Here is a 17,349-nt window from a genome sequence, read left to right as displayed (position 1 = left end):
GGAGGCTCAATGACGTGATTTGCAATAAAACAAGCCCTGCCCCCCCACTATGCAATGCCTGTTTTTATGGATCTGTGTAGCAGGGCGGAGCCATGATGATGCAATGATTTGGTCATGCCCCCTGACTGTCCCACATTCCTGCCGACCATGCCCCCTACAAACGACCAGGCTTTTCCTGGTCAGGAGGGGAGAAAAACGTAGATAAGTATGCTAGAGAAGTGGGTGAAATGCGGCAGAGCGGCCTGCTCTTACGGGAGACCAGGAACATTCCGGGAACAATGGTAAGAATGGTATATTTCTCTTTCAATGGTCCTGGTGACACAGCTTCACATTGGGATGTAGGAGGGTCCGCAGGAGCCAGGCACCTATCCTAAAGCTTTTGGAGGGTAGGCTCCTCCCCTACTGCATCCCAGATTCCTCAGTTCGTGTTAGGTGCCCACTGGAGTGGGTGCTATTCTAAAGGGCTGCCGGAGCAGCCGAAGGAGTAGAGCTAGTTAGGGTTTTTATTATTTTATTAACTTTTACACTAGCTAGGTAGGCACAGTGTGAGGATTCTCATTAGTGAATCTTCACACTGCTAGCGCAGCAGGAGCTGACAGAAGCGCGTCCTGTCAGCTCACTGTGCACATGGGAGACGCTGTCTGGCCTCCCTGTGCAGCGCTTACAGCTTCTTTTAAGAAGCTGCCTGGGCTCCGGAGCGCTCTGAAACCGGCTTCACGCTAGGTGGGGATCATGGGGGACAGGCGCTCCGTGATGGCGGCGGCCATTTTATGCGGAGCTTACACACTGAGCTCCTGATATGAGAGGACAGCAGTGTTGTTACAGGCATGTTCCGAGTGGTCCCCAGCTGAGGGGGAGATACTGGAACAAGGAGATCCTACAATGGGAGCGGCTGTCTGGGGGTAGTTGGCGCCAAAAGTCACAGACCCCGCAGCAGCAGGGACTTGATCCCTTCCCTCACTCTGTTTTGGCGCCATTCGGAACGCTTGCAGCGGAGCTGAGCTGGCTTACAGATCCTGACAGAGTGATTGGATTTCCTGGGCTTCGCTTTCCCCATTCTGAAGACTACAGAAAGCTAAGTGACTGAGTACACTGTATATAATGTATGTACATTTAATGCTGTGACCGTGTTATTGAGAACATCAGGTCTGAGCAACAGCCTGTGGTCTTGGGGGAGGGAGCCTTAAATGCATTGAGCGCTTGCAGTGGTTGTACACTGAGAATTGTCCCTGAGGGGGGCTTATGTATTTATATGCGCTGCTGTGAAACCCATGGGGAGTGAACTCCAGAGGGTAGTACATCGGAACTTGCATGGGCCAAGCCCTAGGCAGGTCAAAAAAATGCTTTGGAGCATTACTGGACAGGCAGAGTGATGGCTGGTAACTTCCCTAGACCAGTGCCATTCTCTCAGCAGTCCCCTAGCTCTGTGCCTCGGACCGAGACAGATCCTGATTTATTACTGGTCATGCAGGATACTGCTATGGGAATCAGCAGGTTTAAATTACTTGTTGCACAAGTTTTATGGTTATTCTGTGGGGACCCCTAAAAGGTCTTATTCAGTGCCATTATTAGCTGCTGATGAGGAAGGAGAGTACACAGACATACCAATCAGGGTGATATTTCTGAAGAGTCCTCAGCCTCAGGGGTAGAGGATTTTATTACTGCTGTTAAACAGGCATTAAATTTGTCTGTGAAGGATAAACTCCTGCAAAGGTTGTTTTTTTTATGAGACAGCGTAAAGAATCTGATATCTCCCTGCTAAGGGGCCTGAAAAACCCCTGATAAAAGGCTTCAGATACTTAAAAGATTTCTAAGCCTGTACCCCATGCCTGAGGTGCATGCTGACCTCTGGAAAAAAGTCCCAGTGGTAGATGCTTCTGTGGCACGTGTATCAAGACCTCAGGTGGAGCCACTGTGCTACCAGTACAAGGGGTAGCAGCGTTTAAGGACTCCGCAGACTAAAAGCTGGAGGGTAGCCTCAAAGCATTATTTTAAGGGGTGGGATACACCCTACGCCCTCTGAGGATTTCAGCCTGGGTCTCTAAGGCCATGATCGTGCGGGACAGAAATTTGTGCACTATTTTACACGCTGACCCTTGTGTGTTATTGCTTGCAGAGAAGCTTAAAAACGGCTGCAGAGCATGTATTGGAGTCTGAGAGGAAGCTCTCAAAATGGCTGCCAGAGTTTCCACAGTGTCTGTAAATGCCAGGAGAGTGATCTGGCTTAAGGCTTGGGAGGCAGATAATGTGTCTAAGAAAGCCTTAGAGACAATAGCTTTTAAAGGAAAGCTGTTACTTGCTGCTGATACTGTCCTGCCAGTCCCTGCAGCCAAGCAGACATCAAGGCTTTCTGCTTTCAGGCCAGCCTTGCGGCCCTCCCTTAGAGGAGGTGCGTCTTTCTGAGGACAGCCCTTCAGGGGAAAGGTCCTAAAGTCTAAATTTGGTTCCTTTCATAAGAAACCAAACACAAAGGAGAGGACAAACCGTCTGCATGACTGCCAAGGGTTTTGCCCGGCGGTGGTCAAGATGGGGGGACATCTGACACTGTTCAAAGACGCATGGGCATTGTTAGACCGGGATTCTTGGGTGTTAGAAATTATAACCCAGGGTTACAGAATTCCCTTCAAGGGTCTTCTTCCAAGAAGATTCATTCCCACGCCAATACCAAAAGGGGCTCGGCTCCGTACAGCTCCCTTGGGAGCGGCTCATTCTCTTTTAGAGAAGGGTGTGGTGATCCCGGTCCCCAGAGCGGAATGGAAAAAAGGCTTTTATCCCACTCTGTGTCGGGTGTCCAAACCAGAAGGGTCTTTCAGACCGATTCTCAATTTAAAGTCGTTAATTATCCATTTGTGGGTAGACCATTTCAAAATGGAGTCTCTACGGTCAGTGCTGTGTAGCCTGGACCAGGGAGAATTTTTGGCGTTCATGGATGTCCAGGACGCATACCTTCATGTTCCTGTTCACCCAGGACATCAGGTTCTATTGAGATAGGAGACCATGCACTTGCAATTCCAGGTGTTGCACTTCGGCCTGGCCACAGCGTCAAGGGTATTCACCAAGATAATGTCTGTAATGGCGGCTGTGCTTCGACTGAGGGGAAACACTGTGATCCCATATTTGGACGACCTGCTGTTCAGAGCGGAGTCAGCAGACATGTTGAAGAGTCACTTGGCAAAAGCCATTGGGTTTTTGGCAGGCTCACGGCTGGTTTTTAAAACTTACAAAAGTCTCAGTTGGTGCCGTCACAGAGACTCCAATTCTTGGGGATTGGTCTGGATACCCAGTTGCATTGGGTGTTTCTACCAGAGGCATAGGCCAGGGATCTGGCTGCCTTGGTACAAGAGATCCTAGGGTCTCAGAGCACAGCAGTATGGAGGTGCCTCAAACTGCTGGGGAAGATGGTGGTGTCTTTCGAGACGTTACAGTTCGCCAGGTTCCACTCTAGAGTGTCCCAGTGGACAGGGAACACTCAGACCATGAGGTCAGAACAAATGGTGTTGTTTTCAGAAACTCGATCCTTCCTAAAATGGTGGATGGAGGTGGATTCCCTTCGGGGGAGTCGGTCCCTGCAGTCCTGGAGCTGGTTGGTAGTCAAAACTACCGACGCCAGTCTCAGAGGATGAGGGGCAGTAGTCATGGACCTGCGTCTGCAGGGCTTGTGCACTTTAGAGCAGAAAGACTGATACTTTACAGTCTGCCTTACTGATCAACATCTTGGAACTGAGGGCTGTGTGGAAGAGGTTTTCTCTGGCGGGAGAAAAGATTACAAGAGCTCCCTTTTAGGCATTCAGACCGACAAGGTCACAGCTGTGGCATATCTGAATCACCAGGGAGGCACACACAGCAATCTGGCCATGTGGGAGGTGTCCCGAATCTTCTTGTGGGCGGAACAGAATGTTCTAGCATTATCAGCAATCTTCATACCAGGAGTGGAGAATATAGAGGCCGACTTCCTGAGCAGGGAGAAACTGATGAAAGGAAAATGGAGGCTGAATCCACAAGTATTCCACTAGATTACAATAAGGGGGAAACCCCGGATAGGGACCTGAAGGCATACAGGTTCATCCATCAGGTACCCAGGTTGTATGACAGGATGTGGGATCCACTGGCAGAAGCAGTGGATGCCATGACTATCCCCTGGGAGGGGAATCTTCTTTATGATTTTCCGCCAGTTCCAATGCTGGCAAGAGAGTTGAAAACAATACAGGCCCAGACAATTCCAGTAATTTTAGTGGCCCCAGATTGGCCAGGGAGATCCTGGTACTCGAGGCTTCAGAGATTCTCTGTGGACTCGTGGCGTCTACCTCTGAGGTCAGACCTTCTAAAACAAGGACCGTTCAACCAGCTGGATTCAGCTCGATTAATTTTGACGGTCTGACTGTTGAAAACGCCATTTTGAGGAATATAGGATTCTCAGAGGCGGTGGTTAACACAATGAGGAAAGCCAGAAAGTCAGTGTCTTCTGTAAATTATTTTGGGGCCTGGAAGACCTATATTTGGTGGTGTGTAAGACAGAGGTCACGCACATCGAGATTTAAAATGGCTAAATTGTTGGAGTTTTTTACAGGAGGGCCTTTCCTCTGGGTTAGGCCTTCAGTCACTCAGAGTACATATCTCGACCGTGTCAATTTTTCTTTCCAAAGAAGGATTGCGTTAGAACCAGAAGTACAGACCTTCCTGCAGGGGGTTTATCTATTGAAACCTCCCTACAACCAACCAGTAGCACCAGGGGAATTATCTCTGGCTCTGGAGTACCTTAAAGAGGCGCCTTTTGAGCCGTTAAGGTCGGTTGACCTTAGTTTCCTTTCAGGGAAGCTGGTATTTTTGTTGGCGGTGGCGTCAGCAGAAAAAAAAGAAAAAAAAAAAAAAAAAAAAATATCGGAGTTGATTGCTTTGTTCTACAAGTATTCCTCCCTTATATGTCATGATGATAGGGCTGCCTTTCGGACAGTACCCCTAGATTTTTACCAAAAGTAGTCTCTGCTTTTCTTCTAAATCAGGAGATTGTTCTGCCTGTGTTTCAACCCCCAGAGGGTTGTTAGGAAAAGGGACAAATTGAGGAATTTGGATGTTGTGCGCGTCTTGCGCGTTTATGTGGACAGAGTTAAGAGTGTCAGAAAGACTGATACTTTACTGGTTTTGTATGACATACACAAACTTAGTTGGCCTGCTTCTAAGCAGACCATTGCTAGGTGGTTGCGCTCTGTTATTGCGTTTGCATATACTAAAGTTGGTAGGCCTGTACCGGCCAGGATTAATGCGCATACCACCAGGTCGGTTGCCACCTCTTGGGCGGTTCGACATGGGGCAACAGCTGAGCAGGTTTGCAGTGCTGCCACTTGGTCATCTGTTCATAATTTTGCCAAATTCGATAGGTTCCATGAGTTCGCGTCGGTGGACGCATCATTCGGGCGAGCAGTGATGAATACTGCAGACCTGAGCGTACCCACCCAAAAGGACCGGCTCTGGAACGTCCCAATGTGAAGCTGTGTCACCAGGACCATTGAAAGAGAAAAAGGGATTTTTGTAAGAACTTACCGTTCGAATCCCTTTCTCTGATATGGTCCTGGTGACACAGCGATCCCTCCCTTACGCTCAGTAAGTATGCCAGTGTTCATGATGTTTCATGTTATAATTGGTTGAAAAGTTAAATTTAAAATTGTGCATATAATATGTGCATTTGTTTGTACTGAGTTAATGTATTCCAGTGGCTTTGAAAGATTGAACTGAGGAATCTGGGATGCAGTAGGGGAGGAGCCTACCCTCCAAAAGCTTTAGGATAGGTGCCTGGCTCCTGCGGACCCTCCTACATCCCAATGTGAAGCTGTGTCACCAGGACCATATCAGAGAAAGGGATTCGAACGGTAAGTTCTTACAAAAATCCCTTTATCCACTTAACCCCTTCCCGACATTTGACGTACATTTACGTCATGGTCGGGAAGTACTTCCCGACACATGGCGTAAATGTACGTCATGACTTCAAACTGTCACTGCGTCTAGAGACGCAGTGACAGAGGGACGATGTCTGCTGTCCCTGACAGCAGACATGTCCCTGCATGCCCAGGGGGGGCTGCGATGCCGCCCCCCCCCCCGTCGGCGATCGCTGTGATTGGCTGTTCAGTGTGAACAGCCATTCACAGCGTTTTCTGTGTCACCGGCGAATAACGTTCGCCGGTGACACGGGATCGGAGGTGATTGGTGCTGTAAAGTACAGCACCAATCACCGCGGGGTGTAAGGGTGACACTGGTGTCACCCCACCTCACCCCGCCCGCCCCCAAAGGCCGTGATTGGTTCGTCGGACCGACGGACCAATCACAGCCATGGAGGGGGGTTTAAACTAACGGTGACTGCACTGCAGACGCCATTCCGGTCTGGAATTGCGTGCAGTGCGGTCACCGTGCCCAGCTGCCGCCATATACTGACCAGAACCTTGCTAAATACTTACCTGATCACTGCCTGGATCTTGCTTCTTCTTGTGACATCCTGTGCTGTGTTGTGCTGTGTTGTGCTGCTGCGAGTTATTAGATAGAGAGATAGAGAGAGAGAGATAGAGAGAGATAGAGAGGCCTAGTGACAGAGAGTGCTATATTTTGTGCTGCTGCAGTGTAATAGAGTTATAGATAGAGAGATAGAGAGAGATAGAGAGAGATAGAGAGAGATAGAGAGATAGTGACAGATTGTGCTATATATTTTTTATATAACTGACTGCTGCCCCCCCCTTTTGTGCTGATCAGTATAAATTAACTGATCAGCAACTTTTTGGGGGCGCAGGTTTTTTTTTATATATATATATACCTGTCAGTGCTGCTGCTGCAGTGTCATAGAGTGATAGATAGTGAGAGATAGAGAGATAGAGAGATAGAGAGAGATAGTGACAGAGTGTGATAGAGACTGCTATATTTTGTGTCTGCTGCCCCCCTTTTGTGCACCCCCAGCAACTTTTTGGGGGTGCAGGGGTTATTTTTCATATATATAACTGTCAGTGCTGCTGCTGCAGTGTCATAGAGTGATAGATAGTGAGAGATAGAGAGATAGAGAGAGATAGTGACAGAGAGTGATAGAGAGTGCTAAATTTTGTGTCTGCTGCCCCCGCCTTTTGTGCTGATCACTATATCTGAGGTGATCAGCAACTTTTTGGGGGTGCAGAGGTTTTTTTTTTATATATACCTGTCAGTTGCTGCCAGTTGCACTGTCAGTTGCACCAAAGGTTGTGCACCTGCTGCCCCTCACTGGTAATCAGTGTCGCATCACTGATCACCTTTTTTTTTTTTGTGGGTGCTGTGGGGTCTTTTTTTAATTTTTTTTTTACACACACTGTGATTTTGTGGGTGTCCTGTGGCCACTGTGCGCTGATCAGTGACGTACATCACTGATCAGCTTTTTCGGCACAGGGTTGATCTATTTATTTATTTTTTTGATCAAATTCCTGTTGCCTTTGAGCGCTGTTCAGTGACGGACGTTACTGACCAACATCTGTGCTCAATTTTTGGCGCAGGACCTTTTTTTTTTTTTTTTAACCCCTTCAATTTTTTTTTTTAACCCCTTCAATTTTTTTTTTTTTTAACCCCTTCAATTTTTTTTTTTGTATAAAGTATTTTTTTTTTCTGCACTACATACACACTACACACTACATACCCCCCGGGTTGAAATAAAGTTTGTACCCCCCCCCCCCCTACACTATACACGTGTTGAAACATTTCACTACCAGTAACACAAAAATAAAAATGGCATCCCAAATGTCATCCCAAATGTCATCACAGTCATCCAGAAGAATGTATTCAGCGGAGGAGGCATATGCCATGCTTGCCTCTGACTCTGACACAGCCAGTGATGCAAGCGGGGAATTCGAAGGATTCGTCTTAAGCTCCTCTTCCTCCTCTGGTGATGAGGGACCCCCTCAAAGACGCCCCCGTAGAGCAGCTGAGACCCCCCCCCAATAATTGATCTGGTATGGACCCCACCACCAGACAATTTTGAGCCCCAGGTTCCTGAGTTTTTGGCCATGCCAGGAATCCAATTTGATTCCACAGGTCTCAGAGAAATTGACTTTTTCAAATTATTTTTCTCTGATGATTTTATAAATTTAATGGTGGACCAAACTAATTTATATGCCCAGCAGTTTATTGCTCAAAACCCCACGTCATCATTTGCTAGGTGGACCCCTGTAGATGCAGTAGAGATGATGACGTTTTGGGGTCTGGTGTTTCATATGGGCATAGTAAAAAAGCCAGAAATTAGGCAATATTGGAGTACAGATGTTCTGTACAGCACCCCACTTTACCGTATGGCCATGCCCCGGGCTCGATTTGAGACGATCCTTTTTTTGCATTACAACGATAATGCACAGTGCCCACCCAGAGATGATCCCACCTTTGACCGGCTATTCAAAGTCAGGCCGGTCATTGATCATTTCAGTGCCAAATTTGAAGAGATGTACATCCCAGATAAATTCATTTGCATAGACGAGTCCCTTATACATTTTAAAGGAAGGGTTAAATTCCGCCAGTACCTTCCCAGTAAGAGGGCAAGGTATGGCATAAAAATGTATAAGCTGTGTGAAAGCACCTCAGGGTACACCCACAGGTTTAGGGTATATGAAGGGAAGGATTCAAGAATTGAACCGCCAGAATGCCCCCCCTCCCTCGTAGGTGTTAGTGGAAAAATTGTCTGGGATTTAGTGCACCCCTTCCTGGATAAAGGTTATCACCTCTATGTGGATAACTTTTACACCAGCATCCCCCTGTTTAAGGCCCTTGGTTCAAGAGGTACAGCAGCTTGCGGTACTGTGCGCAAGAACCAAAGAGGCCTCCCAAAAACGCACATTGCCCAAGTAATGAGAAGGGGTGAAAGCAGGGGAATATGCACCGAAAATATGTTGTTGGTCAAATATAAGGACAAGAGGGATGTCCTTATACTGACAACAATTCACGGAGACAGTACCACCTCCGTCCCTGTACGAGGTACCAGTACCCACACCTCAAAACCTAATTGTATCCTGGATTACAATAGGTACATGGGCGGAGTGGATCTTTCAGATCAGGTACTGAAGCCGTACAGTGCCCTGCGGAAAACAAAAATCTGGTACAAGAAGCTGTTCGTGTATATCATCCAGATGGCACTGTATAACGCTTACGTGCTATTCCGTTCTACCGGCCAGAGGGGGACATTTATGCACTTTCAAGAAGAAGTCATAAAGGGCCTAATATTTGGGAACCAGCAGGCAGAGGGCCCCAGTACTTCTAGTACTGGCCCCCGTATTGTACCAGGGCAGCATTTTCCTGATGAAATCCCCTCCACTGGAAAAAAGGGCAGGACACAAAAAAGGTGCAAAGTTTGCTATAAAAAGGGAATAAGAAAGCAAACTATTTTCCAGTGTGACACTTGCCCCGACAAACCCGGCCTATGTATAAAGGAGTGTTTTAAAATATACCACACATCTATGGATTTTTAGGTTCATCATTTCACCGTGCTTCGGGGGTCTTGCTAATGCCACATAGCACCCACCATTCATTCCACCAGAATCTGAGCCGCAAAATCCCAAAATCACTCCTTCCCTTCTGAGTCCTGCCATGCACCCAACTGGTATTTTTTGGTCACATGTGAGGCATTGCCGTACTCGGGAGAAATTGGGGCACAGATTTTGGGGTGCTTTTTCTCCTTCATACCTTATGAAAATGAAAAATTTTGAGCCAGAACTGCATTTTTGTGTAAAAAAATGTAATTTTTCATTTTCACTGCCCAGTTGTATCAAAATTGGTGAAACCCCTGGGGGTTTAAAATGTACACTATACCCCTACATGAATTCCCTGAGGGGTGTAGTTTGCAAAATGGGGTCACTTGTGGGGGGGTTCCACTGTATTGGTGCTTCGGGGGTTTTGCTAATGCGACATAGCACCCACCAAAATTCCACCAGAATCTGAGCTGCAAAATCCAAATATCACTCCTTCCCTTCTGAGTCCTGCCATTTTTTGGTCACACATGAAGCATTGCCGTACTCGGGAGAAATTGGGGCACATATTTTGGGGTACTTTTTCTCCTTCATACCTTCTGAAAATGAAAAATTTTGAGCCAGAACTGCATTTTTGTGTAAAAAATTTAATTTTTCATTTTCACTGCCCAGTTGTACCACAATTGGTGAAACCCCTGGGGGTTTGAAATGTACATTATACCCCTAGATGAATTCCCAGAGGGGTGTAGTTTGCAAAATGGGGTCACTTGTGGGGGGCTTCCACTGTATTGGTGCTTCGGGGGTCTTGCTAATGCGACATAGCACCCACCAACATTCCACCAGAATCTGAGCTGCAAAATCCAAAAATCACTCCTTCCCTTCTGAGTCCTGCCATGCACCCAACTGGTATTTTTTGGTCACATGTGAGGCATTGCCGTACTCGGGAGAAATTGGGGCACAGATTTTGGGGTGCTTTTTCTCCTTCATTTCTTGTTAAAATGACAAATTTGGAGCCAGAACTGCATTTTTGTGTAAAAAAATGTAATTTTTCATTTTCACTGCCCAGTTGTATCAAAATTGGTGAAACCCCTGGGGGTTTGAAATGTACACTATACCCCTAGATGAATTCCCTGAGGGGTGTAGTTTGCAAAATGGGGTCACTTGTGGGGGGGTTCCACTGTATTGGTGCTTTGGGGGTCTTGCTAATGCGACATAGCACCCACCAACATTCCACCACCAAAAATCACTCCTTCCCTTCTGAGTCCTGCCATGCACCCAACTGGTATTTTTTGGTCACATATGAGGCATTGCCATACTCGGGAGAAATTGGGGCACAGATTTTGGGGTGCTTTTTCTCCTTCATACCTTATGAAAATGAAAAATTTTGAGCCAGAACTGCATTTTTGTGTAAAAAAATGTAATTTTTCATTTTCACTGCCCAGTTGTATCAAAATTGGTGAAACCCCTGGGGGTTTGAAATGTACACTATACCCCTAGATGAATTCCCTGAGGGGTGTAGTTTGCAAAATGGGGTCACTTGTGGGGGGGTTCCACTGTATTGGTGCTTGGGGGGTCTTGCTAATGCGACATAGCACCCACCAACATTCCACCAGAATCTGAGCTGCAAAATCCAAAAATCACTCCTTCCCTTCTGAGTCCTGCCATGCACACAACTGGTATTTTTTGGTCACATGTGAGGCATTGCCGTACTCGGGAGAAATTGGGGCACAGATTTTGGGGTGCTTTGTCTCCTTCATTCCTTGTGAAAATGAAAAATTTTGAGCCAGAACTGCATTATTGTGTAAAAAATGTAATTTTTCAGTTGCACAGCCCAGTTGTATCAAAATTGGTGAAACCCCTGGGGGTTTGAAATGTACACTATACCCCTAGATGAATTCCCTGAGGGGTGTAGTTTGCAAAATGGGGTCACTTGTGGGGGGGTTCCACTGTATTGGTGCTTCGGGGGTCTTGCTAATGCGACATAGCACCCACCAACATTCCACCAGAATCTGAGCTGCAAAATCCAAAAATCACTCCTTCCCTTCTGAGTCCTGCCATGCACCCAACTGGTATTTTTTGGTCACATGTGAGGCATTGCCGTACTCGGGAGAAATTGGGGCACAGATTTTGGGGTGCTTTTTCTCCTTCATTCCTTGTTAAAATGACAAATTTGGAGCCAGAACTGCATTTTTGTGTAAAAAAATGTAATTTTTCATTTTCACTGCCCAGTTGTATCAAAATTGGTGAAACCCCTGGGGGTTTGAAATGTACACTATACCCCTAGATGAATTCCCTGAGGGGTGTAGTTTGCAAAATGGGGTCACTTGTGGGGGGGTTCCACTGTATTGGTGCTTTGGGGGTCTTGCTAATGCGACATAGCACCCACCAACATTCCACCACCAAAAATCACTCCTTCCCTTCTGAGTCCTGCCATGCACCCAACTGGTATTTTTTGGTCACATATGAGGCATTGCCATACTCGGGAGAAATTGGGGCACAGATTTTGGGGTGCTTTTTCTCCTTCATTCCTTGTGAAAATGAAAAATTTTGAGCCAGAACTGCATTATTGTGTAAAAAATGTAATTTTTCAGTTGCACAGCCCAGTTGTATCAAAATTGGTGAAACCCCTGGGGGTTTGAAATGTACACTATACCCCTAGATGAATTCCCTGAGGGGTGTAGTTTGCAAAATGGGGTCACTTGTGGGGGGGTTCCACTGTATTGGTGCTTCGGGGGTCTTGCTAATGCGACATAGCACCCACCAACATTCCACCAGAATCTGAGCTGCAAAATCCAAAAATCACTCCTTCCCTTCTGAGTCCTGCCATGCACCCAACTGGTATTTTTTGGTCACATGTGAGGCATTGCCGTACTCGGGAGAAATTGGGGCACAGATTTTGGGGTGCTTTTTCTCCTTCATTCCTTGTTAAAATGACAAATTTGGAGCCAGAACTGCATTTTTGTGTAAAAAAATGTAATTTTTCATTTTCACTGCCCAGTTGTATCAAAATTGGTGAAACCCCTGGGGGTTTGAAATGTACACTATACCCCTAGATGAATTCCCTGAGGGGTGTAGTTTGCAAAATGGGGTCACTTGTGGGGGGGTTCCACTGTATTGGTGCTTTGGGGGTCTTGCTAATGCGACATAGCACCCACCAACATTCCACCACCAAAAATCACTCCTTCCCTTCTGAGTCCTGCCATGCACCCAACTGGTATTTTTTGGTCACATATGAGGCATTGCCATACTCGGGAGAAATTGGGGCACAGATTTTGGGGTGCTTTTTCTCCTTCATACCTTATGAAAATGAAAAATTTTGAGCCAGAACTGCATTTTTGTGTAAAAAAATGTAATTTTTCATTTTCACTGCCCAGTTGTATCAAAATTGGTGAAACCCCTGGGGGTTTGAAATGTACACTATACCCCTAGATGAATTCCCTGAGGGGTGTAGTTTGCAAAATGGGGTCACTTGTGGGGGGGTTCCACTGTATTGGTGCTTTGGGGGTCTTGCTAATGCGACATAGCACCCACCAACATTCCACCACCAAAAATCACTCCTTCCCTTCTGAGTCCTGCCATGCACCCAACTGGTATTTTTTGGTCACATATGAGGCATTGCCATACTCGGGAGAAATTGGGGCACAGATTTTGGGGTGCTTTTTCTCCTTCATACCTTATGAAAATGAAAAATTTTGAGCCAGAACTGCATTTTTGTGTAAAAAAATGTAATTTTTCATTTTCACTGCCCAGTTGTATCAAAATTGGTGAAACCCCTGGGGGTTTGAAATGTACACTATACCCCTAGATGAATTCCCTGAGGGGTGTAGTTTGCAAAATGGGGTCACTTGTGGGGGGGTTCCACTGTATTGGTGCTTGGGGGGTCTTGCTAATGCGACATAGCACCCACCAACATTCCACCAGAATCTGAGCTGCAAAATCCAAAAATCACTCCTTCCCTTCTGAGTCCTGCCATGCACCCAACTGGTATTTTTTGGTCACATGTGAGGCATTGCCGTACTCGGGAGAAATTGGGGCACAGATTTTGGGGTGCTTTGTCTCCTTCATTCCTTGTGAAAATGAAAAATTTTGAGCCAGAACTGCATTTTTGTGTAAAAAATGTAATTTTTCAGTTGCACAGCCCAGTTGTATCAAAATTGGTGAAACCCCTGGGGGTTTGAAATGTACACTATACCCCTAGATGAATTCCCTGAGGGGTGTAGTTTGCAAAATGGGGTCACTTGTGGGGGGGTTCCACTGTATTGGTGCTTCGGGGGTCTTGCTAATGCGACATAGCACCCACCAACATTCCACCAGAATCTGAGCTGCAAAATCCAAAAATCACTCCTTCCCTTCTGAGTCCTGCCATGCACCCAACTGGTATTTTTTGGTCACATGTGAGGCATTGCCGTACTCGGGAGAAATTGGGGCACAGATTTTGGGGTGCTTTTTCTCCTTCATTCCTTGTTAAAATGACAAATTTGGAGCCAGAACTGCATTTTTGTGTAAAAAAATGTAATTTTTCATTTTCACTGCCCAGTTGTATCAAAATTGGTGAAACCCCTGGGGGTTTGAAATGTACACTATACCCCTAGATGAATTCCCTGAGGGGTGTAGTTTGCAAAATGGGGTCACTTGTGGGGGGGTTCCACTGTATTGGTGCTTTGGGGGTCTTGCTAATGCGACATAGCACCCACCAACATTCCACCACCAAAAATCACTCCTTCCCTTCTGAGTCCTGCCATGCACCCAACTGGTATTTTTTGGTCACATATGAGGCATTGCCATACTCGGGAGAAATTGGGGCACAGATTTTGGGGTGCTTTTTCTCCTTCATACCTTATGAAAATGAAAAATTTTGAGCCAGAACTGCATTTTTGTGTAAAAAAATGTAATTTTTCATTTTCACTGCCCAGTTGTATCAAAATTGGTGAAACCCCTGGGGGTTTGAAATGTACACTATACCCCTAGATGAATTCCCTGAGGGGTGTAGTTTGCAAAATGGGGTCACTTGTGGGGGGGTTCCACTGTATTGGTGCTTTGGGGGTCTTGCTAATGCGACATAGCACCCACCAACATTCCACCACCAAAAATCACTCCTTCCCTTCTGAGTCCTGCCATGCACCCAACTGGTATTTTTTGGTCACATATGAGGCATTGCCATACTCGGGAGAAATTGGGGCACAGATTTTGGGGTGCTTTTTCTCCTTCATACCTTATGAAAATGAAAAATTTTGAGCCAGAACTGCATTTTTGTGTAAAAAAATGTAATTTTTCATTTTCACTGCCCAGTTGTATCAAAATTGGTGAAACCCCTGGGGGTTTGAAATGTACACTATACCCCTAGATGAATTCCCTGAGGGGTGTAGTTTGCAAAATGGGGTCACTTGTGGGGGGGTTCCACTGTATTGGTGCTTGGGGGGTCTTGCTAATGCGACATAGCACCCACCAACATTCCACCAGAATCTGAGCTGCAAAATCCAAAAATCACTCCTTCCCTTCTGAGTCCTGCCATGCACCCAACTGGTATTTTTTGGTCACATGTGAGGCATTGCCGTACTCGGGAGAAATTGGGGCACAGATTTTGGGGTGCTTTGTCTCCTTCATTCCTTGTGAAAATGAAAAATTTTGAGCCAGAACTGCATTTTTGTGTAAAAAATGTAATTTTTCAGTTGCACAGCCCAGTTGTATCAAAATTGGTGAAACCCCTGGGGGTTTGAAATGTACACTATACCCCTAGATGAATTCCCTGAGGGGTGTAGTTTGCAAAATGGGGTCACTTGTGGGGGGGTTCCACTGTATTGGTGCTTCGGGGGTCTTGCTAATGCGACATAGCACCCACCAACATTCCACCAGAATCTGAGCTGCAAAATCCAAAAATCACTCCTTCCCTTCTGAGTCCTGCCATGCACCCAACTGGTATTTTTTGGTCACATGTGAGGCATTGCCGTACTCGGGAGAAATTGGGGCACAGATTTTGGGGTGCTTTTTCTCCTTCATTCCTTGTTCAAATGACAAATTTGGAGCCAGAACTGCATTTTTGTGTAAAAAAATGTAATTTTTCATTTTCACTGCCCAGTTGTATCAAAATTGGTGAAACCCCTGGGGGTTTGAAATGTACACTATACCCCTAGATGAATTCCCTGAGGGGTGTAGTTTGCAAAATAGGGTCACTTGTGGGGGGGTTCCACTGTATTGGTGCTTTGGGGGTCTTGCTAATGCGACATAGCACCCACCAACATTCCACCACCAAAAATCACTCCTTCCCTTCTGAGTCCTGCCATGCACCCAACTGGTATTTTTTGGTCACATATGAGGCATTGCCATACTCGGGAGAAATTGGGGCACAGATTTTGGGGTGCTTTTTCTCCTTCATACCTTATGAAAATGAAAAATTTTGAGCCAGAACTGCATTTTTGTGTAAAAAAATGTAATTTTTCATTTTCACTGCCCAGTTGTATCAAAATTGGTGAAACCCCTGGGGGTTTGAAATGTACACTATACCCCTAGATGAATTCCCTGAGGGGTGTAGTTTGCAAAATGGGGTCACTTGTGGGGGGGGTTCCACTGTATTGGTGCTTTGGGGGTCTTGCTAATGCGACATAGCACCCACCAACATTCCACCAGAATCTGTGCTGCAAAATCCAAATATCACTCCTTCCCTTCTGAGTCCTGCCATGCACCCAACTGGTATTTTTTGGTCACATGTGAGGCATTGCCATACTCGGGAGAAATTGGGGCACAGATTTTGGGGTGCTTTGTCACCTTCATTCCTTGTGAAAATGAAAAATTTTGAGCCAGAACTGCATTTTTGTGTAAAAAATGTAATTTTTCATTTGCACAGCCCAGTTGTATCAAAATTAGTGAAACCCCTGGGGGTTTGAAATGTACACTATACCCCTAGATGAATTCCCTGAGGGGTGTAGTTTGCAAAATGGGGTCACTTGTGGGGGGGTTCCACTGTATTGGTGCTTCGGGGGTCTTGCTAATGCGACATAGCACCCACCAACATTCCACCAGAATCTGAGCTGCAAAATCCAAAAATCACTCCTTCCCTTCTGAGTCCTGCCATGCACCCAACTGGTATTTTTTGGTCACATGTGAGGCATTGCCATACTCGGGAGAAATTGGGGCACAGATTTTGGGGTGCTTTGTCACCTTCATTCCTTGTGAAAATGACAAATTTGGAGCCAGAACTGCATTTTTGTGTAAAAAAATTAATTTTTCATTTTCACTGCCCAGTTGTACCACAATTGGTGAAACCCCTGGGGGTTTGAAATGTACACTATACCCCTAGATGAATTCCCTGAGGGGTGTAGTTTGCAAAATGGGGTCACTTGTGGGGGGGTTCCTAACTTTTAGCATCTTATGGTGCCTAGAAACCTACATGGTGCCTAAAAAATAATCTCATAAAAAAGAGGCTCCAAAATCAAGTAGGTGCTCCTTCTATTATGAAGCCTGTGGTTTGGTCAACGTGCACACTAGGGCCACATATAGGATATTTATGAAAACAAAAGAATTGGGGGAATCAATTTTTAGTCACATTTCTCTAGTAAAATGTACTGTGTTCCTTAGAAAAATGTATTAAAATTGCAAATCTGCAAAAAAAATGAAATTTTGAAATTTCACCTACACTTTGTTTTAATTCCTGTGAAACACCTAAAGGGTTAACAAACTTCCAAAATGCTGTTTTGAATACTGTGAGGGGTGCAGTTTTTGAAATGGCATCATTTATGGGGGTGTCTCACATACAAGTCCCTCAAAGTCACATCAGAACTGAACTGGTCCCTAAAAAAATCAGTGTTTGAAATTTTCTTGAAAATTTGAAAATTTGCTATTCATATTGTAAGCCTCCTAGTGTCCAAAAAAATTAAAAGGAAGTTGAAATAATGATGGAAACATA

The 17,349-nt window shown here is 45.7% G+C and overlaps 1 protein-coding gene across 4 annotated transcripts in view; it reads left to right on the top strand.

Annotated features, from left to right (window-relative positions):
• Window positions 1-17,349, top strand: part of LOC146075349 (disintegrin and metalloproteinase domain-containing protein 9-like) — a 93,615-nt gene that overhangs the window by 59,314 nt on the left and 16,952 nt on the right. The gene's annotated exons all lie outside the window — the stretch shown is intronic.

Source organism: Crinia signifera, chromosome 4 (assembly GCF_055691185.1).
Source record: "Crinia signifera chromosome 4, ASM5569118v1, whole genome shotgun sequence".
Taxonomy (NCBI): Eukaryota; Metazoa; Chordata; class Amphibia; order Anura; family Myobatrachidae; genus Crinia; species Crinia signifera.
The sequence above is the reverse complement of the archived record's forward strand: the minus strand, read 5'-3'. Positions and strand labels throughout refer to the sequence as shown.